This window comes from Lepidochelys kempii, chromosome 19, assembly GCF_965140285.1.
Source record: "Lepidochelys kempii isolate rLepKem1 chromosome 19, rLepKem1.hap1, whole genome shotgun sequence".
Classification (NCBI taxonomy): domain Eukaryota; kingdom Metazoa; phylum Chordata; order Testudines; family Cheloniidae; genus Lepidochelys; species Lepidochelys kempii.
Window position 1 is genome coordinate 8,319,413 of NC_136398.1, and position 21,805 is coordinate 8,341,217.

Here is a 21,805-nt window from a genome sequence, read left to right on the forward strand (position 1 = left end):
CATCCCCCTTCCCCGAGCACATTCCCGGCCACTCTCAGGAGATGCTCAAGTCCTGGGCACCAACAACTCTTTAGGATGCCTCAGATCTCAGTGAGGGATCTACTGTGCCTGTTAATGAGGATGGAGAGTGGGTGCTGGGTCTGCAAGGCTCCCCTGTGGTGGTGACCAGGACAGCCGGGGAGAGACAGGCACACAGGAGGTGTGAGCAGTGCACAGAGAGACAGCGAATGCACATGTGTGTGTTAGGGCTGCCTGCACACATGTGCCTGGAAAGAAAGGCTGACACATAGGGTTGTTAGTAGCTAGGTGATCTTTATCCCTAGTCCCCAGTCACCTGACGTGGTGGTTCAGGGTTATAACCAGTTAATACCCCCATCCATGGCAGAGGTCAGACAGTGTCCACTGATTACAGTGCTCAAAGAGGGTGACTCACCATGGTGAAGGTAGAGGAAGTTTCCAGACCTGGAATGGGGTTGCACAGGAAGGCGAGTAGCAATTTCTGACTCTTTCCCCCACTCTGCAGCGGAGTGGGAAACAGCATCTATAGCAAATACCTCACTTCAGGTCTTCCTAAGAGCCCTGGAGGAAGGTCAATATAAAAGAGAACATGCAATTTTTAGCAAGAGTTAGGAGACTCCGACCTCCACGCCTGTGTGTCCCTGTAGAACATCAGGGGTTAAATCCTGGCCTCTTGGAAGTTAATGGCAAAACTCTCTTTGACTTCAACAGGGTCAAGGTTTCAGCCCTAGGGTGACCAGACAGCAGGTGTGAAAAATCGGGATGGGGGTGGGGGGTTAATAGGAGCCTATATAAGAAAAAGACCCAAAATCAGGACTGTCCCTATAAAATTGGGATATCTGGTCACCCTATTCAGCCCCCCAAAACTAACTAAATCACAGAAAAGAAACAAGCTAACATGGCAGGTCAGTACCACCAGGTGGTGCTGCCTAGCAAGCAAAAACCCATGGGATACTTAGCACATGGAATATAGGAGGATACAGGCATTAATCTGGGATGGAATTGAGACTCACTTAGGAACTTGAAATGTACTTTATTAAAACTCCCTCCACCTCCAGTGCCCTTTTCTGTATTGGCTTGCACCCAGATTTTCAAAGATGTCCACTAACTTTGGGCATCCAACATGAGACCCTTACAGCCGAACTCTACTCTCATGCCAGCATACCCAGACTTCAGTGGGGCTGTGTGGGCTCCAGATCAGGGCATTGCGTGAGCCACAATCTTAAACAGTGTGTAAAATCCAGGTTGTCCTGCAGTATCGTACAGCATATAGGGCACTGGCCTGGAAGTCGGGAGAGCTAGGTGCTTTTCCCAGCTCTGTCCTTGATCTATCTGTGTCTCTTTCCCCTGTGTCCTGTCTGTCTAGATTGTAAGCTCTTTGGGGCAGGGATTGACTCTCACTCTGTTTATAGCACCTACCACAACGGGGCACTGATCTCAGCTGGTGCGTTTAGGCACTACCATAATCACAATAATAGTGAAACTTAGAGAGTCCCAGCTATTTTCTGACTTTGCAACCAGTGATTCAGCCCTTACTGAGTCAGGGCTTGACTACCCCTTTCCCCATGAGCAGCCCTCCTGAAAGCCATGGGATTAGCCCTGTCAGGAAGGTGCAATGCAGTGAAAGTAAGTGGGGGGCAGCATCAGGCCTTCAGTTACTACTCAGGCAAACTCGCGTTGGTTCCAGTGGGCCCCCTGCTTGAGTGATACTAAGTGATGACCGGGGGCTTTGGCCCAGTCGGTGCAGAAGTCATCTTCACAGCCAAGCCTGGAGTGATCCCAATCCCCTGCCAGCTGGAGGCCCTTGCTGACAGACAGAGGGGATTTCTGGTATGAGCGTCGCCATGGGGACCAGAGCCATTTTCATGCTCCCAGGTCATGGAATAAAGAAAAAGCGCAGGTGATCTCTGAGCCAGGATTTGGGTGCAGGGAAAAGCGAGGAAGAATAAGAACTCTCCAACCTACAAACACATACAAAGGAGGCACCTCCCTGTGGGATTAGGGATGAGCTGATGGGTCTGAGTCTGACATTCCAGCTTGGACGCTTTGCTTCTCAAAGCTACCTTAACTGCTAATTACCTGGAAACAAATGCCAGGTCAAGCATCCAGCACTAGAGGTAGCTAAGCTGAAAGGAAGCTGAGATGAGCTGGCTGGGGCAGTCAGCCTGCCACTATGACCACACCTGCCTCTATCTGTAGGGGATCAAGAGCAACTGAGAGCACCTGTGAATGATGGATGGTAGCACCCCCTATGCACTGGGGCACGGTGGGGACAGCACCAGTTTAATGAACTCTTCCTGTTTGGACAACAGAAAATTGTGATTTTCACAAGCAAGACTAATAAATAATACTAATAAAGGCTGATGGTGGTCTCTGCTAGAGTCATTCCAGCTGCTAATGTCTTTTTATTTTTATTTCTCATTTAGAGATAGCTGACATTTTTCATTAGGAACACATTTTTTGATGCAAAATGGCCTTTTTGTGTCAAGAAATTTTTTGCAGTTGATTTGGGGTTTTTTCTCCCCTAAATTTTCCAGGTTTTTTTCAGTGAAACATGGACAAAATTTTGTGTTTTGACGACCAAAAAGTTTTCCGTTTTCTGTCAAAGCACTGGAAAACTTCAGTGGAAAACATTTTTTAAAGGTTTTTTTTTGTTTGCTTGTTTCAAAATTTCATGGAATCCCTGCCCTGCCCCTTATCTCCCATTTTCCTATTGGCTCTCGTTACCTGGGGTAGGATAACGTCAGGCTGGATTGACGAATATCTCAGGCAGGGAGTGTCGAGTGACCAAGCTGTCTCGCATACACCAGAAATTGAAAATCTTAGGGCTTGTCTACACTTGAAATGCTCCAGCGGTGTCATGTGTCTGCATAGATGCAACCCATGCTGACGGGAGGGGTTCGCCCACCAGCGTAGGTAACCCCAGGGCCGGATTAACCTTTTGTGGGCCACCGTGTAGTTATTATGGCCCCCTTCCAAGCATGGGCTAGGTGCGATGGCACCATTGGCACATTGTAAACCTGGTACTGGGTAATCTGCCTCCCCAAGAGGTGGTGACTATGTTGACAGAAGAATTCTTCCATTGACCTAGCACTGTCTACACTGGGCATTAGTTTGTCAGGGGTGTGGATTTTTCACACTCCTCAGAGACCCAGCTATGCTGTTGTAAATTTCCAGTGTTGCCAAGCCTTTAGTCAAATGCAGTTAGACTTCCTGGTAGCTCTCACTGGATGTTTTGACAATGTTCTTAAAGGGACGCTGTACGGTAAAGATCGTGTTTAAAAACATATCTTACCTCTAGCCCTAAAAGCTTAGGTTAATGATTGACTCCAAAGCCCTTTGGTTATTCAAACGGAAAGCCATTTAAACATCCCAGTGGCTCTTTGCCATGTGGGCTGTTTGTTTCGTTTTGCAATTTACCAAAGGGCCCAATCCAGCAGAACATCTTTACCGAGTAATCACCCCAGCTGAGATATAGAGGCCCCATTGCACTAGGGGCTGTACATACACGGAGTAAGAGACAATCCCTGCCCCCTGTATCTTTACCCCCAGTGTTTCCTCCTGTGTATTCTCTCTAAAGTGCACTTCTTTCTCTCCATCCTTCAGGCTGCTGCACTCCTCTGCTTTCAGGGTCCCCCAGCTCTTGCACTGCTCTCGGTCAGTCTGTCCAAACTGCAGTAGCTGACCTCCTCCTCTCTAATCAGCTGACCTCCCTTCATGGGTGCCCAGTTTCTTCAGCATTCAAAAATCATGAGTCAGCCCCCTTTCCCCCCCCTGCCCCCCAACATCAGGGGATTGGTGTAAAGGTCGTTGGTTCTTTTTTGTTGCCTGCTGGGTTCTGAGCCCTTTGGGTCAGACCTAGGTCACATTTTCAGGCTCTTCTCCAAACCTGTGAGAGCTAGAAACTTGGAAAGCTGCAATTCCCATCTGACTCCTGCAGCTGGGGCTTTAAGAAAGCCACCAAATATCATGAGACTTGGGATCAAATCATGAGAGTTGGGCAACACTGTGTCCCTCTGGCGGCTTCTCTGCAACTCCACATCCTGTGTGGCCTCGTCCTCGACTTCCAGGCTCCACACAGACTGTGCCACTGACATCTTCTCTCCTGCTAGTCCCTGCTCACACTCCACTGTGCTTCCCTTCGGGACCCCTCTATCCTTCTCCAGCACTTAGTGCTTTCTCCCTTGCTGGGAACGACTGCCTGGATCACAGATGCTGTGCAGCCTCTCTCTCTCCTCCTTCAGATGCTTCCTCAGAGCCAGCCCCACCCATGCAGTCCGCTAACTAGCATAACCTGCGTGGTGAGCAACCCCCTGACCTGACAGTGTGAAGTCCTCCCCAACCTCTTGTGATCTCTCCTGTGCCCTAGCTCCTCTAACCTAGATTGTAAGATCCTCGGGGCAGGGACGGGTCCCACTGATTTCTCTGTTAAGCACAACACATATTTATGGGCATCTCCTTTTCTCCTCACCCCGGAGCATCTAGGCAAAGGGAACCAGCCTCAGTGTGAGTGGGATTCTCATCACTCCCAATGTCTTATCACAATGCAATTTTGGTCCAATGGATCTGACCTAAGGCACTTCATGACCCCCCCTTGCTGTAGTATCTAAGAGCCTCACAGTGTATTTATGCCCAGTGAGGGAGGGCAGTGCTACTGTCCTCACTATACATAAGGGAAACTGAGGCACAGAGCAGCTAAGGGACTTGCCCAAGGTCACACAGGAAGACTGTGGCAGAGCAGGGAATTGAACCCAGCTCTCCCAAATCCTCAGCTAGTGCCCTAACCACCTCTCTAAGCCTGCCGACCCTGAAGTGTCTTAGCTGGAGCTGGTTGAAAAACTGGGATGGGACATGGGAGTTCCATTTGACATTTTTCCTTCAAAAATATTCATGGGAAAATTAGAAATGTAATGAAAACAAATCAGTCTGGTTTTGGTTTGAATAGAAGATATGCATTTTGATTTTCAAAAACCAACATTCAATGAAAAAGGCCATTCAAAATGGTTTTGTTTCAAAATTTCCCAAAGACAAATTTCACTAAAACAACATTTTTCACATGGAAGCTCATAATTTTTCAAGGCCACGCTGGTTTCTGGCCAGCAGCTCTGATCTCACTTCCTTTGGCACCTTCCGAGCCTCTCCCCATTTGTGTGATGCTGGACGGAAGGGCGCCCTGGAGTTGGGCTGGGAAGATCCCTCTCTGATTCCAACCATGTTTGGCTCCATTTCCACTTCCACAGCAGCCTCCTTCCTTCCTACTTACCGGTTCATACAGTACAGTCACCTTCTGTGGGACAAGTCACATGATAAAGGGAGCAGCCATGGGCACACATACTATACGGCCCTTCCACACTAAGGTCCAGGAATAGCAGCCCATTTCATAAGCAGTGATCACCTTAGGGAGCATCTGTTTCTGTTACTTTGACCTCTTGGGGAAGACACGTACTTGAAGAGAAGCAGATCAATCAAAGTGACAAGCACTGGCCGAATCCTCTGAGGTGCTGTAACAGCTTCACGGAGAGCCCCGAGCCTGATCCTGGCACTCTGTGATATGGCAGCTGGACTTGTCCTTGGTTCCCAGGCTGGAGCAGCTTGAACTTTCCCACCCTATCACTGGGAAGTCCTGGAGTGGTTCTCTTCAAAGATCTTGCAGTGGAGTGTTTAGCCTGTAGCCTGTGGGACTGGGTCTTTTGTGATTCAGTATGGTATATTCGCTCTCTGTCTAGGTTCTTATATTGCCCCAGCAGTGTGGAATTTGAGTGCTCTGGCTTCCGCTATTTTGGTTCCTATTCACTCTGGAACGTCTTTCAAAGGATTCAGGAAGGCAAAGGAGAAGACCTGAGGAGGGACATGATAACAGTCTTCGAATATGTCAAAGGTTGTCATAGAGAGGATGAACCAATTTATTTGAGCATAAGCTTTCGTGAGCTACAGCTCACTTCATCGGACTAACACGGCTGTTACTCTGAAACCTGACATAGAGAGGATGGTGATCACTTGTTCTCTGTGTCCACCAAGGAGAGGATGAGAAGTAATGGGCTTAATTTGCAACGAGGGCGGTTAGAAAAACCATTGTATCTGTAAGGACAGTTAAGCACTGGACGAGGTTACCTGGAGATTCCATAACCTCCCTGTCGTCTGAGGTTTTAAGAACAGGTTGGACAAACACCTGTCAGAGATGGTCTAGAGATACTTAATCCTGCTGGACTAGATGACTTCTTGAAGTCCCTTTACTTTGCTATGGTTCTCTGATCACCTCTCATCCCACACAAAGGCCAAATGGCTGCATTCCATGCTAGCAGAAGTTTCAGGCTCTTTGCAGGGCATTGCATGGACCAACCCCAGCCCTAGTGGGACTCCTGCATGCACAGATCTGCTTAGGTGCCACTTTAACCTCTCTCCTGGATGACAGTGTTGGTGAGACACGTTACCGTAAGGGGAAAGGACCACTCCAGTGCAAACCAATGAGCTGTCCATGGCAGCTGAGGATTGCCTGCATGGGCACCCACTGCTGTTTGATCTGGGAGATGGAAATAGGCAGAGATTTTTACCTGACTTCCTCACCTCAGCAAAGAGAACCTGCCACTCCTGGGAAGTGCAAGATGCAGTCACCAGAATGCAATCAGTCACTGAGAAGCCACACCTCACCCAAGACAAATCTGGCTCAGCTGGCCAAGACTGTATATTTTACAACACTGCTGTAAGCCCATGACTAGAGAAAAGCAATGCCCTAAACAGCCCAACACTGGCACACGTTTGTCAGCTCTTGGAAGGGCTGATTACATGTTGCCGGGCCTGTGTTTTTCCACCAGTGAGGTAGCAAGTGAGAGTCAACACCAGAAACAGAAGTAGCATTTCCTATCTTTGTGTTCTTTTCTTTCCCCTTTTGTGTTTGTCTTGTTTTATCTTCTTAGGAACCAGGATTGGACCTTAACAATGAGAGCAAAAACCACCACCAGCCCATCTCAACTAACTTCTCTTTTCCCGCAAAAGGCCAAAATTACCATCTTTAATACCATCTAAGAGACAGTCAGACAAGGGTTTTTTCCCTTCTAAAAATCTCTCCAGCAAAACGGAAAGGGAACAAATATTGTAACTAAAATGAAAGCCTTACTTCACATGATATATTTCAAAAGCTTTAACTGTTTTCTCTTCTTGGCTGTATCTTTAATAAAAGGTTCAAAGGATTTTTAATGGTGTGTTTGCTGAGGTCCTAAGCAGGCTGAAGTCTCTGTATTCCAACCCCTGAACCTTGTTTAAAACTGTTTAATGTTAGACCGTTTCATGGTGATGTTATCTGTGGCAGCTCTTTGGGCCCATAGATTCCATCTAAATGAACACAGAGTGGACTGCACCGAGAAAAGACCAATCCCTTTGCTTGGCAGAGGGTTCAAAAGAACTTTTAAGATCTTGCTCCAAATCGGAAATGCGTTGGGTGCTGGCTGTGTTCAGCTCAACAGCAGTAAGGTGGAGATAACACTACAGCTGTGGGGGAGGGAAGCCGAGTATCTCATGTCCCTTACATTGAAACAACATCACGGGAAGGGGAGTGAGCTGCACAAGTGGACACGAGTCAAAGCCAGGGTAGTGGGAGAGAGCACCGCCTAGAGGCAGCAGTACTTTCAAGAGCCCACATGAAGGCAGCGTGGTTCTATCGGATCCTCTTGCGAGCATCAGTGGCCATTTTTACTCCCTGTTTGGGCAAGAGGGGCGTCTGAGTGCTGGCAATGTTTTGCATTGTAGAGGTTGGCTGGCAAGGCAATAGGTGCTACCGAAGTTAATTAGCTCGCTAACTAATTCAATACCTCTCACTTCTATTGTTGCTGACTTGCAAGCCAGGGAAGGGAAGAAGGAACACGCAAAGGTAAAGGTAAATTCAGGCTTACTCACCAGTGAAATAAGTGATTAGCCATTTGATGACCAGTGTGGAATGCCTTCGGTGGGTTCCCAAGTTTGTAGCAAAGAAGTGTCCCCGTCACAGACAGCACTAGCATAGCCAGCGCAGACAGCAGCAGAGTTCAACATTTCCACCCCAGTGGTCACTGCTGTGAGGACAGATGCATTGTGGGCTAGTTTCTGAAGGAATGGATGGACATCCGCATCCACACAGGCATGGGGCTGGTGGAGGGCTTACATCATGCAGGGAACCGCTTTAACTTAACTGACGAAAGTTCAGGAGTTTGCTGCCAGGCTTCCAAAATCGTGTGTGGGGCGTACAAGGCTGTGCTGACAGAAGGCAAGCTTTGCTGCTAAAGCTTGGTAGTCTAGACCAGCCCTGAGCCTCTTCTTGGGAGTGGGTTATGGAGACTGGCCACCCCGCCCCCCAGCTTGCCAGGGGGTCCTGCCTGCTGAGGGACAGGACATTCGTGTGGGGGAAGCCTGGGCAAACAGAGGCCACCACTCTTCAGGGCTGTCACCCCAGCACCTCTCTAAGGTTCATCCTTTCTTTAAACAAGACAACAGCAAAGGAGAACATTCACCAGGGGCCAAGTCGGTCAGTGGTGTCAGGTACAACTCTATTCGCGTCAGTAGCTTCTCCTCCTGACACACCAGGGTACATCTGGCCCCAGGTGATTTGCAGTTGGTGAATGGAGAGTAGACATGGTAAGCTGAGGTTCAACCAGGGCAGTAATTATTTGGCACTAGGGTCTGATAACTCAGGAGAGCCCAGCTCCCATCTAGGCACCAGCGCAAGTGGCCAGGTGTTCCAAGTTGATCACCACATTGGGTGCATTTTGAGTGCTGAGCGCCTTTGAAATTCTGGCCTGTCACTGCCGGGCCAGTCTTCTAGCAACAACCTGGGCATAGCTGACCCTGGCAGGGGCTACCCAAATGGCTGCACTTCTGGACTGGTGGAGCAGCAGAGCTAAGCTACTACCTGACCTAGCAGTGGCCCACTCATCTCCAGGTCTGGCCAACCCCATGGCTCTAACCATTAGGCCCAACCCCCCCCCCATGTCCCAGGCGTGATCCTGACATCACCCCAATTGTGGGCGCTGAGCACTTGGAAACGCACCATGCTAACAGCCCCCAAGTTACAAAGCGGGTAGCTGGGCCCTTGCAGTGAACGTGCCGTGTCTCTGGCATTCACTTACTCCCTTGGTCCAACAGAGCCTGTGTGCTGACTTTCCGAGGATAGTGCAAGTCACACCTGGGGCTCGGCAGAGGCTGGGGAGTGAGGGGGACGTTGGGTTGGGTGGCATTATCATGGAGATCAGTCCATGGGCTCCAATGGAGCGACACAGATTTACATCGACTAAGGAGCTTGCCCTTAGCCTTAGCAGTGGGATGTTCCCAGAACGCTGGGTAGAATGTGCTTCCCACCACCACACCCATTCTGCAGCTGACAGGAATTAATGTAGAGGCCCCCAGTCTCCTGTCTGAACAGCTCCCACCCTCCCCATCGCCGGGAGGAAAGTCTCCAAGGAGCCAGGAGTCCTCTCTGGCCCCTTTGCCATCAGGAGAGGATGAGCTCATCTGAATGACAGGAGAATCAGTGAAAGAGAGGCATGGGAAAAGTTGGAAATGGGAGCCTCCAGTGATGTATATGCACTGGGGGAAATGTCCCCCAGCCATGCAGAAGCCCTTCCCACCACTGCTGAGACTTTGAAGCCAGGCAGCTAATGGGTGTTTACTGTTATGGGAAGAGATCGAAGCAGATAAGGTCTCCATGAGCATTTAGGACAGACTTTAATACCCGGCTTTTACAGCACCTTCCAGACTTCAGTTGAGTCGTCCCACTGCAACCCACCCCTCTCCATGGAGAACCTATGGGTCCAGACTTCCCTGGGACAAGGGTGTCTGCCCACCCTACTGAACATCTGGGCGGGGGCAGCAAGGATGCTGGTGCAAGGAGGAGTCACATTGTGGCCTCACAACCTCATGCCCCAAAGGTTGGGGCTGGACACCTTGGCGGGAGGTCTGACATCGGAGGGAGCCCTTGATGCATCTCCAAAGAGGCAGCGGCAGCGAGTTATATGGGCCCATGGTGCCCAGGCACCAGAAAATTCAAGGCCCGCAGGGCCCGGCGCCATCGATGTCCGGGGCCAGGTCTCTCCCCCAGCCTCACCTACCGCCCCTGCGCGCCCCACTCAGAGCATCCCCCAGCCCTGCCTGCCACCCCCGAGCGTCCCTGCCTGCTCTGGACCGCGGGCGGCTGCCCCCTACAGCTCTGCACTGCGCTCCCTTGCCGGCCACTGCCAGCTACAAGGGATTGGTGCTGGGGGCAGGCTGCAGCAGCTGCTGGGGGAGCTATCCTGGCTGGACCTCCTGAACAGCAGCCTGGGGGGGGGCTTGGGTGAGTGTTGAGCAGGGGAGGGGCTCCCCTCTCCCCTGGAGCTCACTGTGTCAGCAAGGAGAGGGCCTCGGGGAGTCCTCCTCTCTGGCCCTCAGCCCCAGAGCAACCTACCTGCTGCACCCCAAACTCCTCATCCCCAGCAAGTTGAGATTTCTCCTTTCATATCCCTGCTGCAGGGGTTCGTTCCTCTAGAAAGTCAGACCAGAGCGAGATGCATTTTAGTGGTGGGTGAAATGATCCCTGTGCACCCCTTAGCTACCTCGCTGGGGCATCACGAGACTTAGCAATAAAGTGCTTGGAGACCCTCCTATGAAAGGCACCAGAGGAGTGCCACGGACTGGTATACCATAGCATGGAACTCAATTAACTTCTGAGTCATGCTTCCCCTTCTCAGCAGGGGTCACTCCATAGCAGGTGCACCTACTGGAGACAGACAGACACATCACAGTTGTTTAACACACTTCAGCCAAGTTGGTAATTCCATCTGATCAAAGCCCATTACAGCAGTATGCACATGGGGTTTCCTTCCAGCTCCATCTGAGAAGCTGAGAGAGAACGTCTTGATATCGTATGCAGTCACTGGTGACAGATGGACAGGTAGCGGAGCATTGTCAGGCAGGGAGAGGGCAAACTGCCTGCCTTTTTGGCTCCTTCGTTAGTTATTTAGCTCAGGACATTGGCTTCACTTTCTCAGATGTTTTTCAACAGCTTTGTACTTAAGCTTCAAATTTAAAGTGTCAGTGATTTGAAATGGGACGATCTAACCCCCACCCCGCAATCTAACTGAAATCTTTTCTGAAGACTCACTGCTGTGACAAACCCCCACCCAGGTAAAGGGCCAGGAACTTTCCAGGCTCTCGCCTTCATCAATGTTAACTCTCATTAGTGCTAATGGGAGTGATGTGCAGGCATCCAGAAGAGAAGAGGCCTTCTAGGCAGGAACTTTGGTGCTGCTAGGAATTTGTACAGCCATTCACATTAAAAATTAATTTATTTCTTACCAAGAGTTTTCTTTGCTAGGACAGAACAGGCAGCTTCCAAAAAACAACCACCAGGTGAGACAGGCTCAATATAGCTCTTCATTACTTGGCTGGGGAAATGATGACAGACATTGATAATGGACCACCAAAGGCATGGAAATGATAAATCTCAAGCAAAGGAAGCCACTGAGGCCCATAAGGACTGGGAGATTTACCTTAATATCACAGGATAAGAGAAAGACAGTGTTGACTAGTGGATAGGACATCAGACTGCAAGTTAGAAGAACTGGATTCTGTTCTTGTTCTCTGCCACTGGACTGTATCACTTTGAGGAAGTCACTTCACCTCTCTACATCTCAGTTTCCCCTCCCATCATTTGTCTGCATTGTCTATTAAAATTATAAGTTATCAGAGACAGTCTATTATGTTTCTCATACATCATATAGCATAATAGGGTCCTGATTTCTGTTAGGGCCTCTATGTACTAATGTAATGCAAACAATTAATAGTAATAAAAACACATCACCTTGCCATGCTAAACTCTAGCTATCAGAGTCTCAGCTATTCTTAGCACAACTCCCCAGGAAGATGAGTACTTACACTCCCCTTCCTGGTTATTACCATTCTCTTTTATTTGGTTGGTTTGCTCTTTTATATATGCCTTTCCCACCCTGCTCACCTGATTGCTGACCCTTTAAATCTGGGAGAGAACACCAACTGCAGCCCTTAGGGGGCCCTTTTCATTCTGATTTCTGTAGGCCCTTCTCTGCTTCCTGGTAAGTGTGTCAGTTCCCTGTATGTTTTCTGTCTGTCCTCACAGTCCTACTTCCAGCCTGAGCGTGTAGCATTCACGTAGCAAATCTGGTTCCTTGAGGGGGAGGATTCAACCAGCTTATAGGATCCACTTTAATGTCTAGCCAGACATATCACTGAAAGCCCCACCCATAGAGGGCTTGGCTCTGTGTGGGTGAACTACGCACCCCTCTCCTTTGAGTTCTGCCAGGTCCATGCATTGCCTTGTTGAGGGTATCCTTCATGTACAGCTTTGGAGTTTTCGTAATAATAGACAGCAATGTACAAATATTGGCTCCCCCTCCGACTGCTTCTGTGAGATGGGGCAGCAGCATTACCACCATTTTATAGATGGGAAAACTGTGGCAAAGAGTGGAAGTGACTTCCCTGACGCCACCCAGTGAGTCAGCAGCAGACCCAGGCGTAGAACCCAGGAGTCCTGATTCCCAACTTTTTTTCCCTGATCATTAGATGGACTTTGCACAATACTGAAGAACATCTTGGTTGTAGCTGTCAGTATGCAAAGCCTATAATACAGGAGATAGAGACAGATGATATATATGCAATCTATTGCTAACCCCAGCGAGCAAAAATCAAGAGACTGGCTTAAAAATTGTGAGATTTAAAAAAATATTATCTTCTGGATTCTTTCTCTTTGCCTTCTGCTTTCCCACCTTTAGGGGGCACCTTGGTCCTGTTTTCAAGCTTTTCTCTGAAACCAGGAGGGCTAGAAACTTCCTTTTTTGAAATGACACAGAAATTAGGAGCTCCTTAATAACTGCCTCTACTGCACGTGGTTAAAGTGCATGATGAGCAGCTCAGAATACTGTTTCAAAGAGAGAGAGAGCGAGCATGGTCTAGTGGGTAGCACACGAAGCTGAGAGTCAGATCTGTGATCTGTCCCTGGCTCTGCTACTGACTGCTTGTGTGTGTAGGGCAAGTCCCTTCCTGGCTCTGTGCCTCAGTTTCCCCATCTGTCCAGTGGTGTTCCATTGTTCTCTTAGCAGGGCACAGTGAATTAATGGTTGTAAAGCATGTTACAACCCTTGGGTGAAAGCTTCTAGAGGGAGGCAAATCTTCATTTTTCCATGCTCCCTATGCATGCTGCCATTGACAACAATGGAACCACAATGAATGGAGCTGAGCCGGGACCCAGTGCTGGGGGGTGGGGGAAGGACGGGAGAGTTTAGCCCTGTGTTTGTGCCTAAGGGGTGGTTTGTTTTGGCATAAACACAACAGTGGGTCAACAGAGTAGGGAATGCTGCAGCACTTGCTCCTTACGTTACTCTGCACTAAGCTTTGGTGGATTGGGGGCAGAACTGGAGTTGAGTTACACTGAGGCTCTGAAAGGAGCTGATGCTGAGCTCAGTTCCAGCAGTGTGAATCCGGAGTGACTCCACTGGGGTGCTCTGGATTCATGTGAGATCTGGCCCATAGCCTCCAGCTTTTCTGGAGAAGAGCAAGGAGGGGTCTTCTCTGGTGCTATTAGAGGCTTAGTGCAAAGCTAATTTCACAATAATAAAGCGTCGGTTCGTGTCTGTTAGGAAAGGGGCTGGTTTCTCCTCGCTGTAGCTACATTGAAGTCTGCGGCGCTACGGCAGAGAGGAGTCTGGTGCAAGCAGGTTTGACAAAGCAGAGAGAGTCCTTATATCTTTCAGGCTGGGAGTGGCCTAAGCCCTGTCCAATTCCTCAGAGAGGGCAAGGGTTGTCCAGGAGGACACATAATTCAGGAAGGACCTCAGTGCATCAACTGATCCAGGGCGCCTGCTCAGTGTCTGAAATGGCAGACCAAGCCGCTGTGGAGGGGTCGGCACTCAATGCCTCAAACTGCACCAGTGCCCCTGGGGGCAGGGGGTGCGGTCAGAGCAGGGGGACGAGGTGTGACCTCCCAGAAAAAGAATTTATGACGTTTTCTTTAACCCAGATTAACTGCGCTGGCTTGGGGGCTGCAGATCCCTGTTCTATGGATAAGGACTTCAGTCTCATCAAGCCGGCACTGTTTGTTTTTGGTAATTATTGCAATCGCAGCTAGAGGACACAATGAATTATTATTATTTGTATTACTGTAGTAGCACAGGGAGCGCCAGTCGCATGCCAGGCCCCCGCTGCGCTAGGCGCTGTACTAACATTGAACGAAAAGATGGCCGCCACCGCAAAGAGCTTGCAGTCTAGCTAGACAAGACGTACACAGACTAGGAGAAAGGAAGTATCATTCCCATTTTCTGCAAAGTAAGTTGTTTGCCATGGTCACACAGGAAACCTGCGGCAGAGCCAGGAATCAGTCCAGATCTCATGAGGCCACCATCCAGGGCCTCTTCCCAAATGGTGCCATGGGTAGGGCAGAGACAGCCTCCACTCTGGTACGCTCATGTGTGACAGTTTTGCCTTATGTGATCCAAGAAAAATACCATGTATCGGCCGAATGAAATGAAATCTAGTGCATCAGCTGCCCAACTGGGTAGACAGCTGCAGTCCTGAGAACGTCTTCAGCTCCTTTGCACCTACTGGAAGCAAAGAGTGAGGTAACTTCATTTCTAAGCCCTGATTTTCAAGAGGCTGGCGAATTTCTACCCTTTCCCAAGGGGAACTGAGAAGGAAAATTCAGAAGTCATTTTTTGTGATGACTTGTGTAGACAAAACTGAAATTGGATCTCAGCCCCAAATCCCGTATGGAGCAAATACAGAACTGTGGCAGGCAGGTTAAACCCGCTAGCATGCCTTCGTATTCTGTAGCCTGTAAGTGGTGTGTGACGTGGGAGTCACTGCTAAAATCCAAGCGGCCTAGGAGAGAAACAGTGCTTCAATGCAGGAGGGAGTAACCATGTCCTTTGCTGAGAGATCGTGTCAGGGAAAACGCTTTGGAGACCCAATTCCTGGCCCAGCCCTGAGTGGGTTTCTGTGGAATGCACTGAACCCATAGAGGCGGATTCTCTTCTTCCGCCACCTTGGGCAGTGGCTTACCCCAGTGCAAAATGAATGTAATCATTACCCTTCTGACTTTGGTCTGGTCTACGCTGCAGACTTGTGTCAAAAAACCCACCCCCGTGAGCGACATACTTATACTGACTTACGCGCCCCCCGCCCCGGCGTATAGACAGTGCTGTGTTGGCAGGAGAGCTTCTCCCCCGGCATAGCGACCACCTCTTGGGGAGATGGACCAACTAAGCCAACGGGAGCTCTCTGTTCAGCTTAGAGCATCTTCATTAAAGCACTTAAAGTTGTGCAGATGTGCCTGTGCAGCGTTTTAAGTGTAGACTTGTCCTTAGCTTGATACATCCACTTGGCACTGGTGTAAAAATGACGGGGCAAGCTCCAGGCAATGGAGAATCAGGCCCCTAGTGGTTAGTGGCCATAGCAATGTGCTTCAGTGCCATGGAATGCCTGAGTTCAATACCCACTCTGTCGCCAAGGAAGTCACGTCACCCTTCTGTGCCTCAGTTTCCCCCTGGGTACAGCTGGTTGAAATGTTGCATTTGAAGAATATCTTTTAATGAAAACTGGCCTTTTGTGTTCAAAATGGAAATTATCATGGGAAATGTCTTTTTTTTTAAATTTTCCCATTTTCTCAATGAAAAAACAAAAAACTGTTTTCAGTCTGTTTTTTTCTTTTCTTCTTCTTTTTCTTTTTCCATTTTTTGCCACTGGCAAAGGATGGGGGAAGAAAATTCCTCTAAACGAATGGTTTTAGTCTTGTAAAACTTTTCATAGATTTTTTAAGTGAAAAATTTACAAAATTTTTGCACACAAAAAAATTACCATTTTTCAAACCATCACCCGGGGATTTAATAATGATGATGATGATTAATGAATCATAGTTGCTATAGCCCTTTTCATCAGGACATCTCAAAGTACTTTACAAAGGAGGTCAGTATATTGGGGAAAACGAGGCACGGATAAGTGATGTGACTTGCCCAGGGTCACTCAGCATGCCAGTGGCAGAGCCAGAAATAGTACCCATGTCTCCTGACTCCCAGTCCAGAATTGTCTGTTGTGTGCTGCTGATGTGCTTGGCTCTGTACAAGACGCAGAAACACAGACCTTCTACCAAGAAGTCTGTGCAGTGCTTTGAACTCGTACGGTGGTGTGTGCACTACGTGTTATTTGTACCTGCTTCCTATAGTTACTGCAAAACACAGCTGGGGATTACACAATGACTAGCTGAATCAACAAACAGCCCTGATGATGCAGCTTTCAGAAGCCAATTACCTGCTCCTAATTAATCCCCAGTTCGTTAAGCAGAAAGGAGGCCACACTAGCATTTTGAGGAAGCATGGGCATGCTTAATGATACAATAGTTAAATTTCTGCTCCTGTTTGTTGCAACGGCTCTGAACAGATAAACAGACCTGCCTACGAGCTCCACCCGGGCTCTGTGATGAATGCATGCTAGGGAGAATGCTTTCTCCATTGCATTTTCTCACCCAGGGTGAAATTCACTTCACCTGCGTAAATCCAGTTACTCTGCCTTTCCATAGGCATGGAAGGGAGAATGGAAGATCGCAGCTCTCAAGCTGGGGAGTGGAGATGCGTGGTACACCCTGCCAAGCTGTTGCTATGTCTGCAGTCTACGGCCTGCCAAGCTGCTGCTACCGAGCATGGCCTGCAGTAGGGGCTGTAGCCCCCCAGTCCCATGTAAACAGGGGTCAGGGTCATTGCATCCTGCATAGTTATGGATCCTTTTGCCCGTCTCCAGCCCACACCAACATTCCCCTGTGGAATCTGTTGCCCATCATCAGAGATGTACCTGCCAGTGTCTCTGCTCCCCTTCTTGGTGCTAGCTTGAAGCCAGGGGGAATTTTGCCTGTGGAAGGAGGGAAGGACAGGGCCTTCAGCTGTGCTAGGTTCCTTCAGCGCTTTTGTGGATGCTAACAACCAGCAAATCTCTGGTGCTCAAATGCTCGGTGAAAGACTCTTTACAAACATGTGGACGGAAAGAGACCAGGCTCTATTTGGTGCTGCAACGGTCTACCCCAGAGAACAATGGTGTAGTGCAGGGGTGGGCAAACTACAGCCCGCCGGCTGTTTTAATCTGGTCCTCGAGCTCCCGCTAGGGAGTGGGGTCTGGGGCTTGCCCCACTCTGGCGCTGCAGCTGAGGAGCAGGGTCGGGGGCTGCTTCACGTGGCTCCCAGAAGCAGTGGCATGGCCCCTCTCCAGCTCCTACGTGTAGGGGCAACCAGGGGACTCGGATCTGCATGCTGCCCCAGCCCCAAGCACCGCCCCCACAGTTCCCATTGCTCAGGGACCGTGGCCAATGGGAGCTACAGGGGCAGTGCTTGCAGGCAGGGCAGCGTGCAGAGCTGCCTGGCCACATCTCCGCATAGGAGCCGGAGAAAGGACATTTTGCTGCTTCTGGGAGCCGCTTGAGGTAAGCGCTACCTGGAGACTGCACCCCGAGCCTCCCCCCATGCCACAACTCCCTGCCCCAGCCCTGATCCCCCTCCTGCCCTCCAAACTCCTCGATCCCAGCACGGAGCACCCTCCTACACCCTAAACTCCTCATTCCCAGCCCCACTGCAGAGCCTTCACCCCCCCACCACCACACACTACCCCAATGTTATGAGTATTCATGGCCTGCCATACAATTTCTATTCCCAGATGAAAGTTTGCCCACCCTGGTATAGTGAGTGCACCTTCTCATGCCAGCGACCCTGTTCCACCTAGCCCTGCAGAGTCATCAAGGCAAAGAGCATGTGAGCCAGAGTCCATTCCTTCCGGTAATCAGTGGTCCTTGTGGCACCTTAGAGACTAACAAATTTATTTGGGCATAAGCTTTTGTGGGCTAGAACCCACTTCATCATCTGCGGCGTGCGTATGCCTCGGCAGCTATGTGGTTGCACAGGTGTCCCCGAGGGGAGAATATGAAAGCCAAAGAGGTTGCAGAGATGTCACTGAGGAGGCCACCATGGGGGCAGTGCATCTGGGGAGGCTCCCAAAGCCTTTTTTACAGTGATGACGCACAAGCAGGAGAAAGTCTCATCTGTCTTTAAGGTTCCAACATATGTTTGCAGGGCTGGCAGCTAAAAAAAAAAAATAAAAAATCATCTTTTACCCCCCATGTAAAGCAAGTACACTTGATACAGAAATCGTGGCGTCAATACCCATGGAACCCCCTGTGATGGCAGCCTTTTCACAGAGTCACTCCTCCAGGGAGGAGCGGTGCTTTTGCCATGTGCCTCAGATGCAGCATTGTGCTGTGAAAGGGGAGCTCGGCAGAGCAAGCGAGGCAGGACTGGGTGTGAAAATTGCCATAGGCTTGTAGTGGCTCTTTAATGTGAAGGAGGCTTTAGCCTGTAAATGGTGCCTGTCCCTGTGATCTTTACATATAACAGAGGAGGCACGTGGGGAGCAGTTCCTATCACTACTACTCAGGATAGTTAGTAGCACAACTCTTAACAGTTGATCAGCGCCATATAAATCTCTTCCAAGCTCTGTGTAAACAAGGAGTAATTAATAGCATCTTTCTCGCTGCCTGGGTTGAAAAGCCTTGCAAGCTGTAAACAGGTGAACTAGCTGAGAGGATCACAGAGACCTTTCATGAAGCGCAAAACTGCACATTTTGGCTTTTCAACAGTCTTCCTTTTGCTGATGTAATTTTGCAAGGCTTTGTTGTCTCCTGAAGAGGAGGTCTTTCCCAGGGCTGGCTCTTGTGGTCACTGAGGCACAAAGCGCATGCTTTGCTGAATCAGGGCCTAGGATAGAAGGGGATGTTGCAAATCTAGCAAAGAATATTGGGTCAAATTGCCAAAACTGCTTAAAAGCCATAGGAGTCCAAGACCCATTTGCATAGGTACTTGGGAGCTTAAATAACATTAATGGTATTTTAGGTTCCTAAACCCCCAAGTCAGTTTTGAAAATAGGCCGCATGCGCCTACGTTTCTTGGGAGTTTTTAAAAATTTTACCCTGCACCAGAATTTTCAGCCATTGCTCTGTGTCTAGTTAAAACATTATGGATGTATGCTTACATAAAATTTAGATAAAACACTGACTGTCTTAACAGGTCAGATTCACAGTAGGCATACAGGGGAGACAGCTTTACTACGTGAGATGGGGAAACTGAGGCATGTGGGGAAACTGAGGCACAGAGAGGCAAAGTGGCTTGACCAAAGTCATGCAGTAAGTCGGTGGCAGAGGTAGGCTTTAAACCCAGCAGTCCTGACTCTCATTCGAGTGCCCTGTTCATATTAAGCTACATTGCCCTTCTAATTAGATTCCTCCTGTTAGTCACACCACCTATACCTTGGCGCACTAGCTCAGTCCTAAAGTATCTGTGAACAAAATATGTATCTCCCAGCCTTTGGCTATTATGATTAGGAATCAGCATCAAGGCATCCGCTCATGAAAACAGCATAGAGAAAATTTCTTTCTGACATCATCTCTGTTCCACACTAAATTGGCCTTGTTGCACAATAAGCATTTTCGCTTGAGTTGAGGGTGAGGTGATGGATAAAAACAACCTACGGCTTAAATCCCCTTTCAGACCACCACGGCCCAACCCTCTGGTTTTCTCTGATGCATTACGGCTGACAGCAGTAATTTTTAATGACAGATAACAGAATTCACCTTAGGCAAAAGACGACAATAATGGAAATTTCCTGTGGGAAAGAACTTTAAAAAAAAAATGCTTTAACCTTTTTTTGGTTTCTGTTTTAGGGCCTGATCCTTGGGAAGCTTCATAGGTTTTAAGGCCAGAACATCACCTAGTTCTGATGACCTTGCTGAAATCCTTCAGTTCCCATTCATTTTACTGGGATTTAAGAATTAAGATCAGCACCTTATAGGAAAAAAGAAAAGGAGTACTTGTGGCACCTTAGAGACTAACCAATTTATTTGAGCATAAGCTTTCGTGAGCTACAGCTCACTTCATCGGATGCATACTGTGGAAAATATGGAAGATGTTTTTATACACACAAACCATGAAAAAATGGGTGTTTATCACTACAAAAGGTTTTCTCTCCCCCCTCCCCACTCTCCTGCTGGTAATAGCTTATGTAAAGTGATCACTCTCCTTACAATGTGTATGATAATCAAGGTGTCAGCATCTGCAGAATCAGCCTTTGAAGCCTGAACAACTGGGCACCCCTTTAGCTGGGTCTGTTGGATCTGCATGGGAGGAAAACCAGGTACATTTGTTGCAATCCCTTGCAAGACCGCGCCTCTCTACGAAACACGGTCTTCGACTGATACTGTGAGTTAAGCTGGGGTTGCACAACTGCAGACTCTGATCTCAACTGGGAAGATAGCATCTGTTCTGAGTTGTAGCCAAGTTTTCCCATATCTCAGTGATGGGGGGGCAAAGGAGGGGCGGGGGGAACAAGATTTACACACCTGTATAAATATTTGAGCCCGATCCCGCGATTCTAACTCAGTCTTGACTGGGGCAAAACTCCCATTGAATTAAATATGGACGTTTACCTGTCCTTGCCCGGTGGATCTGACAATCTAAATGTGAAGTGACACAGGAATGGCAGGTTTCAGAGTAGCAGCCGTGTTAGTCTGTATCCGCAAAAAGAAAAGGAGGACTTGTGGCACCTTAGAGACTAACAAATTTATCTGAGCATAAGCTTTCGTGAGCTACAGCTCACTTCATCAGAGGTGCCACAAGTCCTCCTTTTCTTTTTACAGGAATGGCAGTAAACAAAAGGGAGGGCAGGGAAGGAGGAGGGTTACATCAGCAGGAGAGCAAGAGGTTTGTTTGTTGCTCTGCACACGCACTTTGTTGGCTCATCTTCCAAAATCATCTTTAAAGAAACCCAGTGAAGTTTGCTAAGCCACAACAATGTACCCACATAGATCATCTGCAGCTCTTGAGCGCTTCACAGCAAGGAAATGACTGGTTAAGGATATCTTCACTGACCACATCTTACACTCACTGAGCGAAATCCTGGCACCATTGAAGACCGTGGGAATTTTGCGATTGGTTTCAATGGGTCTGTCTACACTGTCCAGAAAAACCTGTGGCACCAAGTCTCAGAGCCTGAATCACTCTACACTGCTATTTTTAGCCCCGCAGTCCAAGTTTGTGAGCCTGAGTCAATTCACCTGGCCCCTGAGACGTGGTGCTGTGGGCTTTTCTTTGCTGTGTAGACATACCTAATGAGGCTAGGATTTTCACCCATTTTTTTGGACAATATTAAAAGTGCATATTTTAATGCAACACTGTAACCTTAACTCTGACCCATGCATTACTGGTTTTCTTACCAATTATTTTTGTACTCTTGATTTCAGTATCTATATGTATATTCTTCTTTTAAGAGCTACTGCTAAATGGAGGAAAAATGATGAATCACTACATTTACCAGCTCACACTTAAATATTTTGGTGCAGTTTTGATAACTGTTGTCTCTTGAAAATAATATCACTTCTGTAGTTTAATAGGAAAACATATATAATGTTATTGGTTTATGGCAAGCTTCTGGATGGCTTGTAGACTTGCATTTGAGGCTTGTGGGTATTGGTATAGTAATAACAATATTTATTATTAATATTATTTGTTCTGTGGTAGAACATAGGAGCCCCAGGCGTATGGCTCAAGACCCCATGGTGCGAGGCGTTGTACAAACACAGAACAAAAAAATGACCCCTGCACCAAAGAGCTAACATTTAAGGCTTGGTCTACGCTAGGAAATTAGGTCAGTATATCTATGTCACTTGGGTGTGAAAAATCCACATTCCTGAGCGACACAGTGAAATTAACCAACCCCCGGTGTAGACAGTCCT